Genomic DNA, 24,214 nt, shown 5'->3' with positions numbered 1-24,214 from the left:
AAGCTGCGGGTTTTTTTCCGCAGCATGTCAATTGTTTCTGCGGATTCTGCTGCGGTTTGCCACCTATTCCATTGTCCAGGTGTCAAACCGCAGGGCAAAACCGCAGGAAAAACCGCAGGTCACTTTACCTGCGGTTTTACCTGCGGTTCCGCAGGAAAAAAAACGCAGGTGAATCTGCAGTGTGTGCACATACCCTAACACGTTAATGAATTAGTGAGCCAGTTATTAATTTAGGGGGCTGTGTATATTTCCCTGCGCTGTCAGCCAATATTATATTGGGCGTAGTGGTGCAGGAAGCCATTATGCAGAGATGTGACAGGACGGCCTTCCCCTCACACGTGTCATTACAGTCCCGCCCCCTATAAGTCAGGGGCTATGAGGCGGCCATCATTCATCAGTAGTTACTAGTTCTGCCTGGGCGGATGAAGATGGGCAGGGTGGAGTACTGGCTGGAGATGTTCACCTCATCACCATGTGTGGAAGACATCGCAAGGAGCCTACAGGAACTGGTGAGAAGTGGGGCAATGCGCGGGGATACCACTATGGTTGAGCCTAGACTGTATGGGCTCCTTCCAAGGCCTAACTGCAGCCCATACAGTCTAGCCGGCTCACTGGTGAAGATGCTAGACTGTATGGGCTCCTTCCAGGTCCTAACTGCAGCCCATACAGTCTAGCCGGCTCACTACTGAAGATGCTAGACTGTATGGGCTCCTTCCAGGTCCTGACTGCAGCCCATACAGTCTAGCCGACTCACTGGTGAAGATGCTAGACTGTATGGGCTCCTTCCAGGTGCCTGACTGCAGCCCATACAGTCTAGCCGGCTCACTGGTGAAGATGCTAGACTGTATGGGCTCCTTCCAGGTGCCTGACTGCAGCCAATACAGTCTAGCCGGCTCACTACTGAAGATGCTAGACTGTATGGGCTCCTTCCAGGTCCTGACTGCAGCCCATACAGTCTAGCCGGCTCACTACTAAAGATGCTAGACTGTATGGGCTCCTTCCAGGTCCTGACTGCAGCCCATACAGTCTAGCCGGCTCACTACTGAAGATGCTAGACTGTATGGGCTCCTTCCAGGTCCTGACTGCAGCCCATACAGTCTAGCCGGCTCACTACTGAAGATGCTAGACTGTATGGGCTCCTTCCAGGTGCCTGACTGCAGCCCATACAGTCTAGCCGGCTCACTGGTGAAGATGCTAGACTGTATGGGCTCCTTCCAGGTGCCTGACTGCAGCAAATACAGTCTAGCCGGCTCACTACTGAAGATGCTAGACTGTATGGGCTCCTTCCAGGTCCTGACTGCAGCCCATACAGTCTAGCTGGCTCACTACTGAAGATGCTAGACTGTATGGGCTCCTTCCAGGTCCTGACTGCAGCCCATACAGTCTAGCCGGCTCACTACTGAAGATGCTAGACTGTATGGGCTCCTTCCAGGTCCTGACTGCAGCCCATACAGTCTAGCCGGCTCACTACTGAAGATGCTAGACTGTATGGGCTCCTTCCAGGTGCCTGACTGCAGCCCATACAGTCTAGCTGGCTCACTGATGAAGATGCTAGACTGTATGGGCTCCTTCCAGGTCCTGACTGCAGCTCATACAGTCTAGCCGGCTCACTACTGAAGATGCTAGACTGTATGGGCTCCTTTCAGGTCCTGACTGCAGCCCATACAGTCTAGCCAGCTCACTACTGAAGATGCTAGACTGTATGGGCTCCTTCCAGGTGCCTGACTGCAGCCCATACAGTCTAGCCGGCTCACTGGTGAAGATGCTAGACTGTATGGGCTCCTTCCAGGTCCTGACTGCAGCCCATACAGTCTAGCCGGCTCACTACTGAAGATGCTAGACTGTATGGGCTCCTTCCAGGTCCTGACTGCAGCCCATACAGTCTAGCCGGCTCACTACTGAAGATGCTAGACTGTATGGGCTCCTTCCAGGTTCCTGACTGCAGCCCATACAGTCTAGCCGGCTCACTACTGAAGATGCTAGACTGTATGGGCTCCTTCCAGGTCCTGACTGCAGCCCATACAGTTTAGCCAGCTCACTACTGAAGATGCTAGACTGTATGGGCTCCTTCCAGGTATATTTTCTTGAAGATAGCAGACATTATGGGCTGCTGCCTGGCCCTGACTGCAGCCCATACATGACACTAGAATGTATGTGTGCCTTCAAGGTATAAATTATTAATGCCAGCCGAATATATAGGCTCCTTCCAGGTCCTAACTGCAGCCCATACAGTCTAGCCGGCTCACTACTGAAGGTGCTATACTGTATGGGCTCCTTCCAGGTGCCTGACTGCAGCCCATACAGTCTAGCCGGCTCACTACTGAAGATGCTAGACTGTATGGGCTCTATCCAGGTATATATTACTGTAGATATAGACTGTACGGGCTCCTATCAGGTATATATTATTGTAGATATAGACTGTACGGGCTCCTATCAGGTATATATTATTGTAGATATAGACTGTACGGGCTCCTGTCAGGTATATATTATTGTAGATACAGACTGTACGGGCTCCTGTCAGGTATATATTATTGTAGATACAGACTGTACGGGCTCCTGTCAGGTATATATTATTGTAGATATAGACAGTACGGGCTCTTGTCAGGTATATATTATTGTAGATATAGACAGTACGGGCTCTTGTCAGGTACAGTCATATGTAAAAGTTTGGGCACCCCTATTAATGTTAACCTTTTTTCTTTATAACAATTTTAGTTTTTGCAACAGGTATTTCAGTTTCATATATCTAATAACTGATGGACTCAGTTATATTTCTGGATTCAAATGAGGTTTATTGTAATAACAGAAAATGTGCAATCTGCATTTAAACAAAATTTGACCGGTGCAAAAGTATGGGCACCCTTATCATTTTCTTGATATGAACATTCCTAACTAATTTTTACTGACTTCCTGAAGCACAAAATTGGTTTTGTAACCTCATTGAGCTTTGAACTTCATAGCCAGGTGTATCAAATCATGAGAAAAGGTATTTAAAGTGGCCACTTGCAAGTAGTTCTCCTATTTGATTCTCCTATGAAGAGTGGCATCATGGGCTCCTCAAAACAACTCTCAAATGATCTGAAAACAAAGATTATTCAACATAGCTTTTCAGGGGAAGGATACAAAAAGTTGTCTCAGAGATTTATCCTGTCAGTTTCCACTGTGAGGAACATAGTAAGGAAATGGAAGAACACAGGTACAGTTCTTGTTAAGCCCAGAAGTGGCAGGCCAAGAAAAATATCAGAAAGGCAGAGAAGAAGAATGGTGAGAACAGTCAAGGACAATCCACAGACCACCTCCAAAGACCTGCAGCATCATCTTGCTGCAGATGGTGTCACTGTGCATCGGTCAACAATACAGCGCACTTTGCACAAGGAGAAGCTGTATGGGAGAGTGATGCGAAAGAAGCCGTTTCTGCAAGCACGCCACAAACAGAGTCGCCTGAGGTATGCAAAAGCACATTGGGACAAGCCAGTTACATTTTGGAAGAAGGTCCTGTGGACTGATGAAACAAAGATTGAGTTGTTTGGTCATACAAAAAGGCGTTATGCATGCGCTGTATTGTTGACTGATGCACAGTGACACCATCTGCAGCAAGATGCTGCTGCAGGTCTTTGGAGGTGGTCTGTGGATTGTCCTTGACTGTTCTTACCATTCTTCTTCTCTGCCTTTCTGATATTTTTCTTGGCCTGCCACTTCTGGGCTTAACAAGAACTGTACCTGTGTTCTTCCATTTCCTTACTATGTTCCTCACAGTGGAAACTGACAGGATAAATCTCTGAGACAACTTTTTGTATCCTTCCCCTGAAAAGCTATGTTGAATAATCTTTGTTTTCAGATCATTTGAGAGTTGTTTTGAGGAGCCCATGATGCCACTCTTCATAGGAGAATCAAATAGGAGAACTACTTGCAAGTGGCCACTTTAAATACCTTTTCTCATGATTTGATACACCTGGCTATGAAGTTCAAAGCTCAATGAGGTTACAAAACCAATTTAGTGCTTCAGGAAGTCAGTAAAAAGTAGTTAGGAGTGTTCAAATCAAGAAAACGATAAGGGTGCCCATACTTTTGCACCAGTCAAATTTTGTTTAAATGCAGATTGCACATTTTCTGTTAGTACAATAAACCTCATTTGAATCCAGAAATATAACTGAGTCCATCAGTTATTAGATATATGAAACTGAAATACCTGTTGCAAAAACCAAAATTGTTATAAAGAAAAAAGGTTAACATTAATAGGGGTGCCCAAACTTTTACATATGACTGTATATATTATTGTAGATATAGACTGCATGGCTCCTGTCAGGTAAATGTTATTGTAGATATAGACTGTATGGGCTCCTCTCAGGCATATATTATTGTTGATATAGACTGTACGGGCTCCTGTCAGGTATATATTATTGTAGATACAGACTGTACGGGCTCCTGTCAGGTATATATTATTGTAGATACAGACTGTACGGGCTCCTGTCAGGTATATATTATTGTAGATACAGACTGTACGGGCTCCTGTCAGGTATATATTATTGTAGATATGGACTGTATGGGCTCCTGTCAAGTATATATTATTGTAGATATAGACTGTACGGGCTCCTATCAGGTACATATTATTGTAGATACAGACTGTATGGGCTCCTGTCAGGTATATATTATTGTAAGATATAAACTGTATGTGCTCCTGTCAGGTATATATTATTGTAGATATAGACTGTAAGGGGTCCTGTCAGGTATATATTATTGTAGATACAGACTGCATGGCTCCTGTCAGGTAAATGTTATTGTAGATATACACTCACTGGCCACTTTATTAGGTACACCATGCTAGTAAGGGGTTGGACCCCCTTTTGCCTTCAGAACTGCCTCAATTCTTCGTGGCAGAGATTCAACAAGGTGCTGGAAGCATTCCTCAGAGATTTTGGACCATATTGACATGATGGCATCACACAGTTGGCGCAGATTTGTCGGCTGCACATCCCTGATGCGAATCTCCCGTTCCACCACATCCCAAAGATGCTCTATTGGATTGAGATCTGGTGACTGAGGAGGCCATTTGAGTACAGTAAACTCATTGTCATGTTCAAGAAACCAATCTGAGATGATTCGAGCTTTATGACATGGCGCATTATCCTGCTGAAAGTAGCCATCAGATGTTGGGTACATTGTGGTCATAAAGGGATGGACATGGTCAGCAACAATACTCAGGTAGGCTGTGGCGTTGCAACGATGCTCAATTGGTACCAAGGGGCCCAAAGAGTGCCCAGAAAAAATTCCCCACACCATCACCACCAGCCTGAACCGTTGATACAAGGCAGGATGGATCCATGCTTTCATGTTGTTTACGCCAAATTCTGACCCTACCATCCGAATGTCGCAGCAGAAATCGAGACTCATCAGACCAGGCAACGTTTTTCCAATCTTCTACTGTCCAATTTCGATGAGCTTGTGCAAATTGTAGCCTCAGTTTCCTGTTCTTAGCTGAGAGGAGTGGTACCCAGTGTGGTCTTCTGCTGCTGTAGCCCATCTGCCTCAAAGTTCGACGCACTGTGCGTTCAGAGATGCTCTTCTGCCTACCTTGGTTGTAACGGGTGGCAATTTGAGTCACTGTTGCCTTTCTATCAGCTCGAACCAGTCTGCCCATTCTCCTCTGACCTCTGGCATCAACATGGCATTTCCGGCCACAGAACTGCCGCTCACTGGATTTTTTTTCTTTTTCGGACCATTCTCTGTAAACCCTAGAGATGGTTGTGCGTGAAAATCCCAGTAGATCAGCAGTTTCTGAAATACTCAGACCAGCCCTTCTGGCACCAACAATCATGCCACGTTCAAAGGCACTCAAATCACCTTTCTTCCCCATACTGATGCTCGGTTTGAACTGCAGGAGATTGTCTTGACCATGTCTACATGCCTAAATGCACTGAGTTGCCGCCATGTGATTGGCTGATTAGAAATTAAGTCTTAACACACAGTTGGACAGGTGTACCTAATAAAGTGGCCAGTGAGTGTAGACTGTATGGGCTCCTCTCAGGCATATATTATTGTTGATATAGACTGTACGGGCTCCTGTCAGGTATATATTATTGTAGATACAGACTGTACGGGCTCCTGTCAGGTATATATTATTGTAGATATGGACTGTATGGGCTCCTGTCAGGTATATATTATTGTAGATATGGACTGTACGGGCTCCTGTCAGGTTTATATTATTGTAGATACAGACAGTACGGGCTCCTGTCAGGTTTATATTATTGTAGATACAGACAGTACGGGCTCCTGTCAGGTATATATTATTTTAGATATAAACTGTATGTGCTCCTGTCAGGTATATATTATTGTAGATATAGACTGTACGGGCTCCTGTCAGGTGTATATTATTGTAGATACAGACTGTACGGGCTCCTGTCAGGTATATATTATTTTAGATATAAACTGTATGTGCTCCTGTCAGGTATATATTATTGTAGATATAGACTGTACGGGCTCCTGTCAGGTGTATATTATTGTAGATACAGACAGTACGGGCTCCTGTCAGGTATATATTATTGTAGATACAGACTGTACAGGCTCCTGTCAGGTATATATTATTGTAGATATAGACTGTACGGGCTCCTGTCAGGTATATGTTATTGTAGATATAGACTGTACGGGCTCCTGTCAGGTATATATTATTGTAGATATAGACTGTATGGGCTCCTGTCAGGTTTATATTATTGTAGATAGACAGTACGGGCTCCTGTCAGGTATATATTATTGTAGATATGGACTGTATGGGCTCCTGTCAGATATATAATATTGTAGATACAGACTGTATGTGCTCCTGTCAGGTATATATTATTGTAGATATGGACTGTACGGGCTCCTGTCAGGTATATATTATTGTAGATATAGACTGTACGGGCTCCTGTCAGGTATATATTATTGTAGATATGGACTGTACAGGCTCCTGTCAGGTATATATTATTGTATAGACTGTACGGGCTCCTGTCAGGTATATATTATTGTAGATACAGACTGTACGGGCTCCTGTCAGGATTATATTATTGTAGATACAGACAGTACGGGCCCCTGTCAGGTATATATTATTGTAGATACAGACTGTACGGGCTCCTGTCAGGCATATATTATTGTAGATATAGACTGTATGGGCTCCTGTCAGGTATATATTATTGTAGATACAGACTGTATGGGCTCATCAGGTATATATTATTGTAGATACAGACTGTATGGGCTCCTGTCAGGTATATATTATTGTAGATATAGACTGTATGGCTCCTGTCAGGTATATATTATTGTAGATATAGACTGTATGGGATCCTGTCAGGTATATATTATTGTAGATATAGACTGTATGGGCTCCTGTCAGGTATATATTACTGTAGATATAGACTGTATGGCTCCTGTCAGGTATATATTATTGTAGATATAGACTGTATGGGCTTCTGTCAGGTATGTATTATTGTAGATATAGACTTTACAGGCTCCTGTCAGGTCTATATTATTGTAGATACAGACTGTGCGGGCTCCTGTCAGGTATATATTATTGTAGATACAGAATGTATGAGCCCCTGACAGGTATATATTAGTGATGATATCAGAATGTATGGGCCTGTCAAGTGTATAGTTGTGCTCAAAAGTTTACATAGCCTGGCAGCATTATTGCTTTCTTGGCCTTTTTTCAGAGAATATGAATGATAAAGTCTTGATGTTTTCTCCACTCATGGTTAGTGTTTGGGTGAAGCCATTTACTGTCATACTACTGTTTTTTCTCTTTTTTTAATTATGACAACCCAAAACATCCAAATCACCCTGATCATAGTTTACATACCACATTTTTTGTAATACCATGTATAGCCCCCTCTAATATCAATTGACTACTTGAAGTCGTTTGTGGTAGTTATGGATAAGGTTCTTTATTTTCTCAGATGGTAAAGCTGACCACTCTGACCACCAAAAAGTTTTGATGTTATCATTCATATTCTCTGAAAAAAGGCCAAGAAAGCAAAAGTTCTACGGCGGTATGTAAACTTTTGAGCACAATTGTATCAGTGACGACATCGGAATGGAGTATAAATAAAGAGAGAAAAAAAACTCTGCATCACCATTAAAAAATAGAAATAAACTAAAAACTTTATTCAAAACATTAAAATCATGAAAAATAATGCCCACAGGTAACAGCTCTGTCAGTGATCTCCCGCCCACACTGAAAAAATATTGCAACATTTGTTAATAGTGAGCTGTACTGCAGGTTGTGAGTTCAGAAGCAGAGGATATAAGTACAGAGATGCATTGCTATGTACTATGTATCTCTATGTTCCTATATTGTACAGTTGAAGAAAATATTTTTTTCATATAAAATAAACTTTAAAAAATGCCAATTTCAATAACCTTTTCATCCCCCCAGTATTTTTTAACTTTAATGACCAGACCACTCCTGGGAAGTTTCACCACTGTACCATGTTTTCTCCATTTGTGGATAATGGGTCTCACGGTGGTTCGCTGGAATATCAAAGCTTTAGAAATGGCTTTATAACCTTCTCCAGACTGATAGATCTGAATTACTTTCCATCTCATTTGTTCATGCATTTCTTCGGATCGCAGCATGAGGTCTACTTTTTGAGGATCTTTTTGTCTACTTCACTTTGTCAGGCAGGTCCTATTTAAGTGATTTTTTGATTGAGGATAGGTGTGGCAGTAATCAGGCCTGGGTAGGGCTACGGAAACTGAACTTTGCTTTTCGAAGATGTGACAAACCACAGTTAAAAAAAAAAGTAGGAGGCAATAACTTTCACACAGGGCCCTGTATTTTCTTCCCAATAAATAATAAAGACCTTCATTTACAAATTGAATTTTGTGTTTACTTGTGCTGTCAAATATTTTAATTTGTTTGTTACTCTGAAACATTTAAGTATGACAAACATGCAAGAGAGTAAAAAACCAGGAGGGGTGGGCAAAAAGTATTTCACATCACTGTACACTACCAGGCCACACAGATCTTTATATGAAGATCTCCTGTATATACAGTAATGACCACCTACAAGTAATGACTTAACCCCTTCCCGACCAGTGGCAGCGTATGCGTCATGAAAGTTGGTGCCAATCCGACCAATGACGCATACAGTCATATGTTAAAGTTTGGGCACCCCTATTAATGTTAACTTTTTTCTTTTTAACAATTTTGGTTTTTGCAACAGCTATTTCAGTTTCTTATATCTAATAACTGATGGACTCAGTTATATTTCTGGATTCAAATGAGGTTTATTGTACTAACAGAAAATGTGCAATCTGCATTTAAACAAAATTTGACCGGTGCAAAAGTATGGGCACCCTTATCATTTTCTTGATTTGAACACTCCTAACTACTTTTTACTGATTTCCTGAAGCACTAAATTGGTTTTGTAACCTCAATGAGCTTTGAACTTCATAGCCAGGTGTATCAAATCATGAGAAAAGGTATTTAAGGTGGCCACTTGCAAGTAGTTCTCCTATTTGAGTCTCCTATGAAGCGTGGCATCATGGGCTCCTCAAATGATCTGAAAACAAAGATTATTCAACATAGCTTTTCAGGGGAAGGATACAAAAAGTTGTCTCAGAGATTTAACCTGTCAGTTTCCACTGTGAGGAACATAGCAAGGAAATGGAAGAACACAGGTACAGTTCTTGTTAAGCCCAGAAGTGGCAGGCCAAGAAAAATATCAGAAAGGCAGAGAAGAGTGGTGAGAACAGTCAAGGACAATCCACAGACCACCTCCAAAGACCTGCAGCATCATCTTGCTGCAGATGGTGTCACTGTGCATCGGTCAACAATACAGCGCACTTTGCTCAAGGAGAAGCTGTATGGCAGAGTGATGCGAAAGAAGCCATTTCTGCAAGCACGCCACAAACTAGAGTCGCCTGAGGTATGCAAAAGCACATTTGGACAAGCCAGTTACATTTTGGAAGAAGGTCCTGTGGACTGATGAAAGAAAGATTGAGTTGTTTGGTCATACAAAAAGGCGTTATGCATGGAGGCTAAAAAACACAGCATTCCAAGAAAAACACTTGCTACCCACAGTAAAATTTGGTGGAGGTTCCATCATGCTTTGGGGCTGTGTGGCCAATGCCGGCACCGGGAATCTTGTTAAAGTTGAGGGTCGAATGGATTCAACTCAGCATCAGCAGATTCTTGACAATAATGTGCAAGAATCAGTGACGAAGTTGAAGTTACGCAGGGGATGGATATTTTAGCAAGACAATGATCCAAAACACTCCTCCAATTCTACTCAGGCATTCATGCAGAGGAACAAATACAATGTTCTGGAATGGCCATCCCAGTCCCCTGACCGGAATATCATTGAACATCTGTGGGATGATTTGAAGCGGGCTGTCCATGCTCGGCGACCATCAAACTTAACTGAACTGGAATTGTTTTGTAAGCAGGAATGGTCACAAATACCTTCATCCAGGAACTCATTAATAGCTACAAGAGACTAGAGGCTGTTATTTTTGCAAAAGGAGGCGCTACGAAATATTAATGTCACTTTTATGTTGAGGTGCCCATACTTTTGCACCGGTCAAATTTTGTTAAAATGCAGATTGCACATTTTCTGTTAGTACAATAAAGCTCATTTGAATCCAGAAATATAACTGAGTCCATCAGTTATTAGATATATGAAACTGAAATAGATGTTGCAAAACCCAAAATTGTTATAAAGAAAAAAGGTTAACATTAATAGGGGTGCCCAAACTTTAACACATGACTGTATGCTGTGTCATGGATTTAAAGCCTCCCTGCGGGTCGGGTGCCCGGGGTCAATGAAAGGTCACCCGACCCGCAGATACAGGGGGCTTTGTACTTCACCAGGGGGGGGTGGATACGCCCCCACGTGGCTACGATCGCTCTGATTGGCTGTTAAAAGTGAAACAGCCAATCAGAGCGATAGTAATATTTCATCAATGAAATTTGATGAAATATTACAAACCAGCCATGGCCGATGCTGCAGTAGCATCGAACATGGCTGAAGACACCAATCTGACTCCCCCACACGGTTAACGGGGTTAATCTGCCCCCCTCCGCTGAATGACAGCGGCGATCGGCTGCCGCTGTCATCATCTGCTCCCCCCGCCTTCCGATCACCTCCCCTCCCACCCCCTGGTACCTTTCCGAGTGCTGCTCCCGGTGTGCCGCGGTCCCGGATCATGGGCACCGCCATCTTAGAAAATGGCGGGCGCATTCGCAATGCGCCCACCAGAATCTGCGGCTGCAGATTTCATTCATTCATTTTGATCACTGTGATAAACTTTAACAGCGATCAAAGTAAAATAAAAAGTAAATAAACCCCCCCTTTATCACCCCCATATAATGAAATAAACAACATATTTTTATTTTTCCATTAGGGTTAGGGTTGGAAATAGGGTTGAAATTAGGGTTAGGGTTGGAATTAGGGTGCAACTAGAGTTTCGGATGGAATTAGTGTTAGAATTAGGGTTGGAATTAGGGTTAGGGGTGTGTTGGGGTTAGGCTTGTGGTTAGGGTTGGGATTAGGGTTGTGGTTAGGGGTGCATTGGGATTAGGGCTGGAGTTAGAAGTGAGGGGTTTCCACTGTTTAGGCACATCACAGGGGGTCTCCAAACACGCCATGGTGCCACCATTGATTCCAGCCAGTTTTGCGTTCCAAAAGTCAAACGGTGCTCACCCCCTTCCAGGCCCCGACGTGTGCCCAAACAGTGGTTTACCCCAACATATGGGGTATCAGCGTACTCAGGACAAATTGCACAACAACTTTGGGGGGCTAATTTCTCCTATTACCCTTAGGAAAATAAAAAATAGCGTGCTAAAAAATCATTTTTGAGGAAAAAAAGATTTATTTTCACTGGTTATAAACTTTTGTAAAGCACTTGGGGTTTCAAAGTGCTCACTAGACATCTAGATACGTTCTTTAAGGGGTCTAGTTTCCAAAATGGTGTTACTTGTAGGGGTTTTCACTGTTTAGGCACACAGGGGCTCTCCAAACGTGACATGGCGTCCAATAACGATTGGAGCTAATTTTCCATTCAAAAAGTCAAATGGCGCTCCTTCCCTTCTATGCACCGAAACAGTGGTTTATGACCACATATGAGGTATCTGTGCACTCAGGAGAAATTGCCCAACAAATTTTAGGATCCATTTTATCCTGTTGCCCATGTGAAAATGAAAAAATTGATGCTAAAAGAAAATTTTTGTTGGAAAAATTAATATGTCCATTTTTTCCTTCCACGTTGGTTTAGTTCCTGTGAAGCACCTGAAGAGTTACTAATCTTCCTGAATGTAGTTTTTGTGTAGCTTGAGGGGTGCAGTTTTTAGAATGGTGTCACTTTTGGGTGTTTTCTGCCACATAGACCCCTCAAAGTGACTTCAAATGTGAGGTGGGCCCTAAAAAAATTTTTTTTTTTTGTAAATTTTGTTGTAAAATTGAGAAATCATTGTTCAACTTTTAACCCTTTTAACTTCCTAACAAAAAATAAAATTTGTTTCCAAAATTGTGCTGATGTAAAGTAGACATGTGGGAAATGTTATTTTGTAACTATTTTGTGTCACATAAGTCTCTAGTTTAACAGAATAAAACTTCAAAATTTGCAAAATTTTCGCCAAATTTCTGATTTTATCACAAATAAACGCAAAAATTATCGACCTAAATTTACCACTAATATGAAGCCCAATATGTCATGAAAAAATAATCTCAGAATCCGCTAGGTTCTGTTGGAAGTGTTCCAGAGTTATTACCTCATAAAGGGACACTGGTCATAATTGCAAAAAATGGCCTGGTCATTAAGGTCAAAATAGGCTTGGTCATGAAGGGGTTAAAATACAATGACCAACTTTCTACTCTGCTTTCTGTGCCACTTTGAGGCATGGCAGGCACAACGTAGGAATGTTCTCCCATGTGGTCTGATGTCTGGCGGGTAGTCTCGAAACGTCCTCACGTGTGGTCTGAGGCACGGTCTCGAAACGTCCTCACGTGTGGTCTGAGGCACGGTCTCGAAACGTCCTCACGTGTGGTCTGAGGCAAATGTGAACATCTTATACTCACCTACAGGGCGGTCTGGTATTATGTTTGTCACTGTTCTTCTTCCAGTACAGTCCTCCTTTTCCCGTGGATAATGCATCCTACATCAACACAACCTCCCCCATGACACTTCTGTGCAGGAACACGTCTCTGCCCTGCCGATCACAAAGCAAAGTACTGCAAAGCACAAAGAGAAGTCTGCACCGAAGCGCGATGGACGACACTGTGTGGATGGACTTAGGACGCGTCGTCGACTCAAAGAAGGATAGGAGGAGGCACCGGATTAAGACTAGCGAAGCCCATTGGATGGGGCTGCCCCAAGGGCAAATCTAATAAGAAAAAAAAAAAAAAAATTATGCATATTGGCACTCTAGAATGTTGTGTATATATAAGGGCATTCAGATAGTGGACGTGCTTTATAAAATGCTGTATAGAGAGGGTATACAGGTAGTGGTCGTACTATATATACAGCATTCTAGATTCTGTATATGGCGACATACAGGTGGGGGTAGTACTTTATACGGGGGGGGGGGCGCATAAACAATGATTGAATACCCTGTAGTAGACAGCAATAATGCATGAAAATATAAGGTACTTGGTTAACATGCTCGATTTAAAAAAAATGCAGAAGCCATAAGCCATCCTACCACTTCACAGTGACCCTAATTGCGACAGTGATAACTAATATTAAAACCCTTTATATATTGATGTGGTTTCCCATTCCTGTGTCCACTATTTGGGGCTAATCCTTCTCAGTCCTTATCCACATGCAAGTCACAGGACAAAGCGGTAAGGTTTTTATTAGTTAGGACTGTCCCAATTACATCACAGTGAAGTGGTGGGATGGCTTTGGCTTTTTTTTTTTTTAATAAAGAACGTGTTAACTAAATCCCCTATATTATTTTCATCCACTATGCCATTTACTGCAGGGTATTCAGTCATGTTTGTGTTTTTTTTCTGTTCACTGGCCAGTGTGAACGTGCGCTTACACGCTCCATGCACACCAGTTTGTATCGTTTTTTTATGGGGAATCCTGGTGACATGTTCCCTTAAGGCAGGCTTACATCTATGCAGCTTGTACAAGTGAACTTTACTGTCTCAAAAGTGGTTTACCTGTCTAAGGCTAGTTTCACACTAGTGTATCTACATGCAGCGCACGGCGCCACTAATCCCCGCCTCCTCCGGTCATCTCCTACTATCGCACATCACTGCATGCGATCTGCGCACCCTACCTTTAGCATAGGGTGCGCAGACTGTGTGCTAGTAGGATTTTGCGTGCGCTGCGCCCTTTTAACGGTGCGCCGAGCGCACCATGTTGCATTTTGGGGCGCTCGGCGCACCGTCAAAAGAGCACAGCGCACGCAAAATCCTACTAGCGCAGTCTGCGCACCCTATGCTCAAGATAGGGTGAGCAGATGGCATGCAGCGATGTGCGATAGTAGATGACGGGAGGGGGCGCCGTGCACTGCGTGTAGATATGTTGGTGTGAGACTAGCCTAACCCAGTTATTACAGTACCTTCCATGTGTTAGGCCTCTTTCACACTTCAGTTTTTTACAATCAGTCACAATCCGCCAGGTATTGAAAAAAAACGGATCCGCAATTTTCTTTTGAGGATCCGTTTTTTTCCCCATTGACTTCCATTATTGGCGGATTGTGACGGATTGACGTCCGTTGCATCCGTTTTTTTGCGGATCCGCCAAAAGTTCCTGTCCGTCACCATCCTCAAAGATTTCAAAACGGAGCTTGCAACGTTTTTTTCTGTGGGGGATCCTCCAGACACTCATTTAACCCGAAATTCTTTCTGGCTGCCGGACAAAAAAAAAAAAACATCTCTCTCTCTCTCCTTTTCCAGGCTGCGATTCCTTTAAAATTCTTCATTTGTCGGATCCGTCAAAAAAACGGACGGGTGACATCCGTTGGCATCAGTACTAAAACGGATCCGCCATCAGTCCTTTTGGCGGATCTTGACTGATGCAAAAAACTGAAGTGTGAAAGAGGCCTTACACAGATGCATCAATGGGCTTGTCCATGCATGAAATAAAAGGCTAAATTACAACATGGAGACTTAAATCAGAGCAATGTTTTATTTACATTCAGAACCAGTTTAAGAGGAACAAATTAAGATTTCCCACAGAAATCTCAGACTTTTACTTACAGAAATATTGGCTAAATAACATTTACATATATAGAAACCTTTAATTTTATAAAAGTGCATTTTTTTGCATTGAAAAATTTTGCTTGTTTCATGCAATGCATTTCTATGTATTGTACAACTGTAATATGATGTTGGTGCATGCGGGCAGGACTGAAGGGTCTGTGGCTCGGCCCCCCCCCCCATGGCCTGCTTCCGGTGTCTAGGACCAGATATCATAATACCAGCCTTGAATAGTGAAGGCGATGGCAGCCAACCCTGAGAGACATCCAAGGTGGGAACGCCCCGTCATGCCAAAGGGAGTCTGCTAGATCCAGGCGTAGTAGACCAGCGCTGATGGGTTTGTGGACGCCAGGAGGGGATTGGGCCTGAAGGAATGTTTCTTTTCCTGGCGGGTAGGGGAGTTGTCCTGTTGGTTGCTTTTTTGGACTGAACATTTCCGAAACCACAATTGGACTGTGCACCTCTTGGGAAGCAGGAGTTTAGTCTTCTGTTGCAGAAGAAAAGTACTCTTACCCTGATAGGTAGAGGGCAGGAAGCACTAGAAAGTTGGCGTGCATGATTGTTCAGGGCGCAGGTGGTGTGGCCCAGCCACCAGAGGCTAGACAAGAGCCTGGATTTTTAAGAGTAGGGTCGCAGGAGCCTCTGTCAAATGTGGAGGCCGCATGAATAGGAAGGTTTCCCCAGGAGATGTCCATATTGCTCAGGGGAAAACTAGTACATATTTGTCTTGTCCCTTCATTTTTTTAATGGAGCCCCCTCACTGCCTGGTAGGATATACCTGTCCTGAAGATTTCAAATCCTAACCTTTACACAGACTTTCAGGCAACTGGCAGGTAATGGATTTGTCTTCCCTCCCTACTCTATCTGGCTCTGGGGGGCGAGAGGGTAGGGGATTAGTGGCAAGGACTGTCCACCGGAAAACCGCAAACACTCTTGATGTGTTAGGGCCCTGCCTCGTAGACCACAGATGATATGGTAGTGACAATTCTAGGTGGGAGATCAGAGTGATAACTCGACTCTGTCGCCCTTAAAAGCCATATCTGAAAGAAAAAAGGGAAATCATTAATAAAAAAAAATGAAGACCTAAGGCAGAAACCAGCCTGGGTGGTCCGGACACGTCTGCCTCCTACTGACACTAAGCGAAAACGGATTAGCTTCATGCCAGTTAGTAGTGTTCCCTCCTAGCATAAGCAGCATACAAACATAGCTTTTTGTGTGCCCCAATGAAGCATTAACCACCCCGCACACCAACCAGAGGGCCACACAGGGTAACCCCCCCCCCCTGTCCAATCATAAACCTCCACCTCACACTAATCAGTGGACCCCACAGGATAAACCCATCAAAGCCCAAATGCCCCCTTCCCCCAAGCATAAATCCCCATCATGCACCCTCCACCCCCAAGCAAAACCCCCTATCGGACGTCCACACGCCCCCAAGCGCACAGGCCCCCATCGGACGTCCACACGCCCCCAAGCGCACAGGCCCCCATCGGACGTCCACACGCCCCCAAGCGCACAGGCCCCCATCGGACGTCCACACGCCCCCAAGCGCACAGGCCCCCATCGGACGTCCACACGCCCCCAAGCGCACAGGCCCCCATGCGCACGTCCACACGCCCCCAAGCGCACAGGCCCCCATGCGCACGTCCACACGCCCCCAAGCGCACAGGCCCCCATGCGCACGTCCACACGCCCCCATGCGCACGTCCACACGCCCCCATGCGCACGTCCACACGCCCCCATGCGCACGTCCACACGCCCCCATGCGCACGTCCACACGCCCCCATGCGCACGTCCACACGCCCCCATGCGCACGTCCACACGCCCCCATGCGCACGTCCACACGCCCCCATGCGCACGTCCACACGCCCCCATGCGCACGTCCACACGCCCCCATGCGCACGTCCACACGCCCCCATGCGCACGTCCACACGCCCCCATGCGCACGTCCACACGCCCCCATGCGCACGTCCACACGCCCCCATGCGCACGTCCACACGCCCCCATGCGCACGTCCACACGCCCCCATGCGCACGTCCACACGCCCCCATGCGCACGTCCACACGCCCCCATGCGCACGTCCACACGCCCCCATGCGCACGTCCACACGCCCCCATGCGCACGTCCACACGCCCCCATGCGCACGTCCACACGCCCCCATGCGCACGTCCACACGCCCCCATGCGCACGTCCACACGCCCCCATGCGCACGTCCACACGCCCCCATGCGCACGTCCACACGCCCCCATGCGCACGTCCACACGCCCCCATGCGCACGTCCACACGCCCCCATGCGCACGTCCACACGCCCCCATGCGCACAAGCCCCCATCGGACGTCCACACGCCCCCAAGCATAAGCCCCCATCGGACGTCCACACGCCCCCAAGCATAAGCCCCCATCCGACGTCCACACGCCCCCAAGCATAAGCCCCCATCCGACGTCCACACGCCCCCAAGCATAAGCCCCCATCCGACGTCTACACGCCCCCAAGCATAAGCCCCCATCCGACGTCTACATGCCCCCAAGCATAAGCCCCCATCCGACGTCTACATGCCCCCAAGCATAAGCCCCCATCCGACGTCTACATGCCCCCAAGCATAAGCCCCCATCCGACGTCTACATGCCCCCAAGCATAAGCCCCCATCCGACGTCTACACGCCCCCAAGCATAAGCCCCCATCCGACGTCCACACGCCCCCAAGCATAAGCCCCCCCATCCGACGTCCACACGCCCCCAAGCATAAGCCCCCCCATCCGACGTCCACACGCCCCCAAGCATAAAACCCTATCAGACGTCCACCCCCCAGAATGAACCCCCATCGGACGTCCACCCAGGCATAAACCCCCATAGGACGTCCACCCCCCCAGCATAAACCTTAATCGGACGTCCACCCCCCTTAAGCCTAAGCCCCTATCGGACGTCCACCCCCCTTAAGCCCCTATTGGATGCCATTCCCAGCATAAAACCATCATTGGACATTCACCCCCCGCATAAAACCTCATCGGACGTCCACCCCTGACCCCTCCCCAGCATAAACCTCATCGGACGTCCACCCCCTCCCAGCATAAGTCCCATCGGTTGTCCAGCTTCCCCATCATAAACCCGTCGGATGTCCATCCCCCGTCGGATGTCCATCCCCCGAAAGTATAAACCCCCACCAGATGGCACCTCTTCCCCAAACAAAAAGCCCTACCAGTCGAGCGCCTACCCCAAAATCAATCCATCCCTTTCAAGTCACAACAGATGCAGACAGGCCCCGTTGCCCTAGCATCAAGTCCCCAAGACACCACAATTGCGCATTAAATCCCCCCCTGTCCCAAGATCCCAACCTGACCAGGAGGAGTTAATGCACGCTTGTGGGGTCTGTTTGTCCCCGGGGGGCCCTACTGGGGATAATGCAAGCTCGTGGGGTCTGGTTGGGCTTCTGGGGGTCAATTAACGCATGCTTGTGGGGTCTGGTAGGGCCCCGGGGAAGGGTTAATGCACGCTTGAGAGGTCTGGTTGGGCCCTGCATTAGACCCCCAAGGAGCCCACCAGACAACAAACGCATGCATTAACCCCCTCCCCGTGAGCCCAACCAGACACACAAGTGTGAATTAAACCCTCCGCGCTTGTGGGATCTGGGGTGGATTAATGCAGGGTCCACTCAGACCCCGCAAACGTGCATTAACCCCCCCAGGGCCCAACTAGACCCCAAAAGCATGCATTAACCCCCCCTGGAGCCCAACCAAACCACAATAACGTGCACTAATCCCCCCCCACAGTAAGGAGCCCACCCAGACCCCACAAGCATGCATTAATCCAGCCGGAAATCCAAACAGAACCCACAAGCGTACATTAACCACCCCTGAGATCCAACCAGAACCCATAAGCGTGCATTAATCCCCCGGGAGCCCAACCAGACCTCAAAAACGTGCATTAACCCCCCCGGGACCCAAACAGAACACACAATCGTGCATTAACGCCCCCCCAGGACTACCCAACCCTGCGTGTGCATTAACCTCCCCCCGGGACACAACCAAACACGGCAAGCGTGCATTAACCCCCCCGGGACACAACCAAACACGGCAAGCGTGCATTAACCCCCCCCCCAGGACCCAACCAGACACGGCAAGCGTGCATTAACACCCCCGGGACCCAACCAGACACGGCAAGCGTGCATTAACACCCCCTCCCCCGGGACCCAACCAGACACGGCAAGCGTGCATTAACACCCCCTCCCCCGGGACCCAACCAGACACGGCAAGCGTGCATTAACACCCCCTCCCCCGGGACCCAACCAGACACGGCAAGCGTGCATTAACACCCCCTCCCCCGGGACCCAACCAGACACGGCAAGCGTGCATTAACACCCCCTCCCCCGGGACCCAACCAGACACGGCAAGCATGCATTAACCCTCCTGGGAGCCCAAGCAGACCCCACAAGCATGCATTAGTACCCCCCCGAAATACAACCAGAGCCCACAAGCGTGCATTAACCCCCAACCAGACCCCACAAGCATGCATCATTAACCCCCTCTCCCGGGACTACCAGACACCACAAGCGTGCATCATCAACCCCCCTCTCCCGGGACTACCAGACACCACAAGCGTGCATCATCAACCCCCCTCTCCCGGGACTACCAGACACCACAAGCGTGCATCATCAACCCCCCTCTCCCGGGACTACCAGACACCACAAACGTGCATTAACCCCTCTCTCCCAGGACTACCAGACACCACAAACGTGCATTAACCCCTCTCTCCCGGGACTACCAGACACCACAAACGTGCACTAACACACCCTGTACCCAGCCAGACCCCAGGAGCGTGCATTAACACCCCCCCGGAGACCCAACCAGACCCCTCAGACGTGCATTAACCCCCCCGACCCAAACAGACCCCACAAGCCAGCCTTAACACCCCTGGGAGCCCAAGCAGACCCCACAAGTGTGCATTAACCCCCACCCCCCTGACAAAACAGACCCTGCAAGCGTGCAATAACCCCCCTGGGAGCCCAAAGCAGACCTCACATGCATGCATTAGTACCCCCCGAAGTACAACCAGACCCCACAAAAATGCATTAGTAACCCCCACCCCCCCAAGTACAACCAGACCCCACAAGCGTGCATTAACCCCCACCCCCAACCAGACCCCACAAAAATGCATTAGTAACCCCCCCCCAAGTACAACCAGACCCCCACCCCCCCAAGTACAACCAAACCCCCACAAGCGTGCATTAACCCCCACCCCCCTGCCCCAAACAGACCCCACAAGCGTGCATTAACCCCTGCCCCAAACAGACCCCAGAAGCATGCATTAGTACCCCCCGAAGTACAACCAGACCCCACAAGCGTGCATTAACCCCCCCGGACCCCACCAGACCCGTAAGCGTGGATTAACCCCCTGCCCCAAACATACTCCACAAGCATGCATTAAACCCCCCCCCAAAAGTACAGCCAGACCCCACAAGCATGCATTAACCCTCCCCGGACCCCACCAGACCCGTAAGCATGCATTAACCCCCTGCCCCAAACAGACCCCAGAAGCATGCATTAGTACCCCCCGAAGTACAACCAGACCCCACAAGCATGCATTAACCCCCCCGGACCCGTAAGCGTGCATTAACCCCCATCCCCCCTGCCCCCAAACAGGCCCCACAAGCATATATTAGAACCCCCCCAAAGTACAACCAGACCCCACAAGCATGCATTATATATCCCAAGCCCCCAACCAGACCCCACAAGCATGCATTAACCCCCCCGGACCCCAAATAGACCTTGCAAGCATTCATTAATCCCTCTGGGAGCCCAAGCAGACCCCACAAGCATTAACCCCTCCAGACCCTAAACAGACCCCTAAGCATGCATTAACCCCTACCCAAAAGCGTGCATTAACACCCCCCCCCCCCGAACCCAAATAGAGCCCGTAAGCATGCATTAACCCCCCGACCCAACCAGACCCCACCAGCGTGCATTAATTCCCCCTCCCCTCCGGGAACCCAACAGCTCCCAGGTAAGCCCCCAAATCCCACTAGTTAGCCCAAGTATCATCCCCATCAACCAAACATCTAAGACACCAACCTGTTACTAAACCCTCCTGCCTGTTACCGACGCTGCTGACCTAACTCCACACTGCTCACAGACGCCGGCGCCATAGAGACAGCTAAGACAGTATGTAATGGAGGCTTCTCTCCCTGCACCAGACGGCAGAGACGTGTAATGGCGTCTTCTCTTCCTGCCTTTGCTGTCAGAACACGCCCCCCCTGGTATGACACGCCCCCAGAGCTGACATCACACCTGGAAGGAGCCCATACAGTCTAGCATTTACCATACCACTATTGTCTGGTTACATTACAGCGCGGGGGTAGAGACTTCTTGTGTTCTGTCATAGAAGCTGTTCGTGCAGGATAAAGGTTTTATTATGTCACAAGTGAGAACTGCGCGATAGAATCTGTCATGCCGATGTTTATAACTGCGCAGTTCTGCTGGAGCAGGCGACATAGACTGCGGGCAATTTCGGCAGGAAAACGTGAGACGTACTACGCCTGCGCAGAGAAGCTGGTGGTCACAAATTGGCGGAAGCGCGGTCACAGGTTGGCGGGAAACGTGGTCACTGGTAGGCGGCACCGCTCGTGATATTTCTATATAAAGATTAGCGGCACCGCTCGTGATATTTCTATATAAGGGTTAGCGGCACCGCTCGTGATATTTCTATATAAAGATTAGCGGCACCGCTCGTGATATTTCTATATAAGGATTAGCGGCACCGCTCGTGATATTTCTATATAAAGATTAGCGGCACCGCTCGTGATATTTCTATATAAAGATTAGCGGCACCGCTCGTGATATTTCTATATAAAGATTAGCGGCACCGCTCGTGATATTTCTATATAAAGATTAGCGGCACCGCTCGTGATATTTCTATATAAGGGTTATCGGCACCGCTCGTGATATTTCTATATAAAGATTAGCGGCACCGCTCGTGATATTTCTATATAAAGATTAGCGGCACCGCTCGTGATATTTCTATATAAAGATTAGCGGCACCGCTCGTGACATTTCTATATAAAGATTAGCGGCACCGCTCGTGATATTTCTATATAAAGATTAGGGGCACCGCTCGTGATATTTCTATATAAAGGTTAGCGGCACCGCTCGTGATATTTCTATATAAAGATTAGCGGCACCGCTCGTGATATTTCTATATAAAGATTAGCGGCACCGCTCGTGATATTTCTATATAAAGGTTAGCGGCACCGCTCGTGATATTTCTATATAAAGATTAGCGGCACCGCTCGTGATATTTCTATATAAAGATTAGCGGCACCGCTCGTGATATTTCTATATAAGGATTAGCGGCACCGCTCGTGATATTTCTATATAAAGATTAGCGGCACCGCTCGTGATATTTATATATATAAAGATTAGCGGCACCGCTCGTGATATTTCTATATAAAGATTAGCGGCACCGCTCGTGATATTTCTATATAAAGATTAGCGGCACCGCTCGTGATATTTCTATATAAAGATTAGCGGCACCGCTCGTGATATTTATATATATAAAGATTAGCGGCACCGCTCGTGATATTTCTATATAAAGATTAGCGGCACCGCTCGTGATATTTCTATATAAAGATTAGCGGCACCGCTCGTGATATTTCTATATAAAGATTAGCGGCACCGCTCGTGATATTTCTATATAAAGATTAGCGGCACCGCTCGTGATATTTCTATATAAGGGTTAGCGGCACCGCTCGTGATATTTCTATATAAGGGTTAGCGGCACCGCTCGTGATATTTCTATATAAAGATTAGCGGCACCGCTCGTGATATTTCTATATAAAGATTAGCGGCACCGCTCGTGATATTTCTATATAAAGATTAGCGGCACCGCTCGTGATATTTCTATATAAAGATTAGCGGCACCGCTCGTGATATTTCTATATAAAGATTAGCGGCACCGCTCGTGATATTTCTATATAAAGATTAGCGGCACCGCTCGTGATATTTCTATATAAAGGTTAGCGGCACCGCTCGTGATATTTCTATATAAAGATTAGCGGCACCGCTCGTGATATTTCTATATAAAGATTAGCGGCACCGCTCGTGATATTTCTATATAAGGGTTAGCGGCACCGCTCGTGATATTTCTATATAAGGGTTAGCGGCACCGCTCGTGATATTTCTATATAAGGATTAGCGGCACCGCTCGTGATATTTCTATATAAAGATTAGCGGCACCGCTCGTGATATTTCTATATAAAGATTAGCGGCACCGCTCGTGATATTTCTATATAAAGATTAGCGGCACCGCTCGTGATATTTCTATATAAAGATTAGCGGCACCGCTCGTGATATTTCTATATAAAGATTAGCGGCACCGCTCGTGATATTTCTATATAAAGATTAGCGGCACCGCTCGTGATATTTCTATATAAAGATTAGCGGCACCGCTCGTGATATTTCTATATAAAGATTAGCGGCACCGCTCGTGATATTTCTATATAAGGGTTAGCGGCACCGCTCGTGATATTTCTATATAAAGATTAGCGGCACCGCTCGTGATATTTCTATATAAAGATTAGCGGCACCGCTCGTGATATTTCTATATAAAGATTAGCGGCACCGCTCGTGATATTTCTATATAAAGATTAGCGGCACCGCTCGTGATATTTCTATATAAGGGTTAGCGGCACCGCTCGTGATATTTCTATATAAGGGTTAGCGGCACCGCTCGTGATATTTCTATATAAGGGTTAGCGGCACCGCTCGTGATATTTCTATATAAGGGTTAGCGGCACCGCTCGTGATATTTCTATATAAAGATTAGCGGCACCGCTCGTGATATTTCTATATAAAGATTAGCGGCACCGCTCGTGATATTTCTATATAAAGATTAGCGGCACCGCTCGTGATATTTCTATATAAAGATTAGCGGCACCGCTCGTGATATTTCTATATAAAGATTAGCGGCACCGCTCGTGATATTTCTATATAAGGGTTAGCCGCACCGCTCGTGATATTTCTATATAAGGGTTAGCGGCACCGCTCGTGA

General features: G+C 46.9%; 1 protein-coding gene and 1 long non-coding RNA gene across 5 annotated transcripts in view; one reads left to right on the top strand and one right to left on the bottom strand.

Moving 5' to 3' along the window:
* LOC141047656 (coatomer subunit delta-like) overlaps positions 1-21,512 on the bottom strand; it is a 73,373-nt gene extending 51,861 nt beyond the window's left edge. Inside the window, exons 1-2 of one of the 4 annotated variants that reach the window (XR_012219873.1) lie at positions 21,241-21,483; positions 15,082-16,216 (exon numbers count right to left, since the gene is read on the bottom strand). The gene's annotated coding sequence lies outside the window, so the exon portion shown is untranslated. The other 3 variants (XM_073542850.1, XM_073542848.1, XM_073542849.1) reach the window with 3 other exon arrangements.
* The window catches only part of LOC141047657 (uncharacterized), a 36,839-nt gene continuing 34,108 nt past the window's right edge, over positions 21,484-24,214 (top strand). Inside the window, exon 1 of the long non-coding RNA XR_012219874.1 lies at positions 21,484-21,775. This is a non-coding gene — a long non-coding RNA (uncharacterized lncRNA). The remainder of the gene's footprint in view (positions 21,776-24,214) is intronic.

The sequence above is a fragment of the Dendrobates tinctorius genome, unplaced genomic scaffold (genome assembly GCF_039654945.1).
Source record: "Dendrobates tinctorius isolate UK_male_01 unplaced genomic scaffold, ASM3965494v1 ptg000129l, whole genome shotgun sequence".
Classification (NCBI taxonomy): Eukaryota; Metazoa; Chordata; class Amphibia; order Anura; family Dendrobatidae; genus Dendrobates; species Dendrobates tinctorius.
Note: the sequence above shows the minus strand (reverse complement) of the source record. Positions and strands in the feature narration are given on the sequence as shown.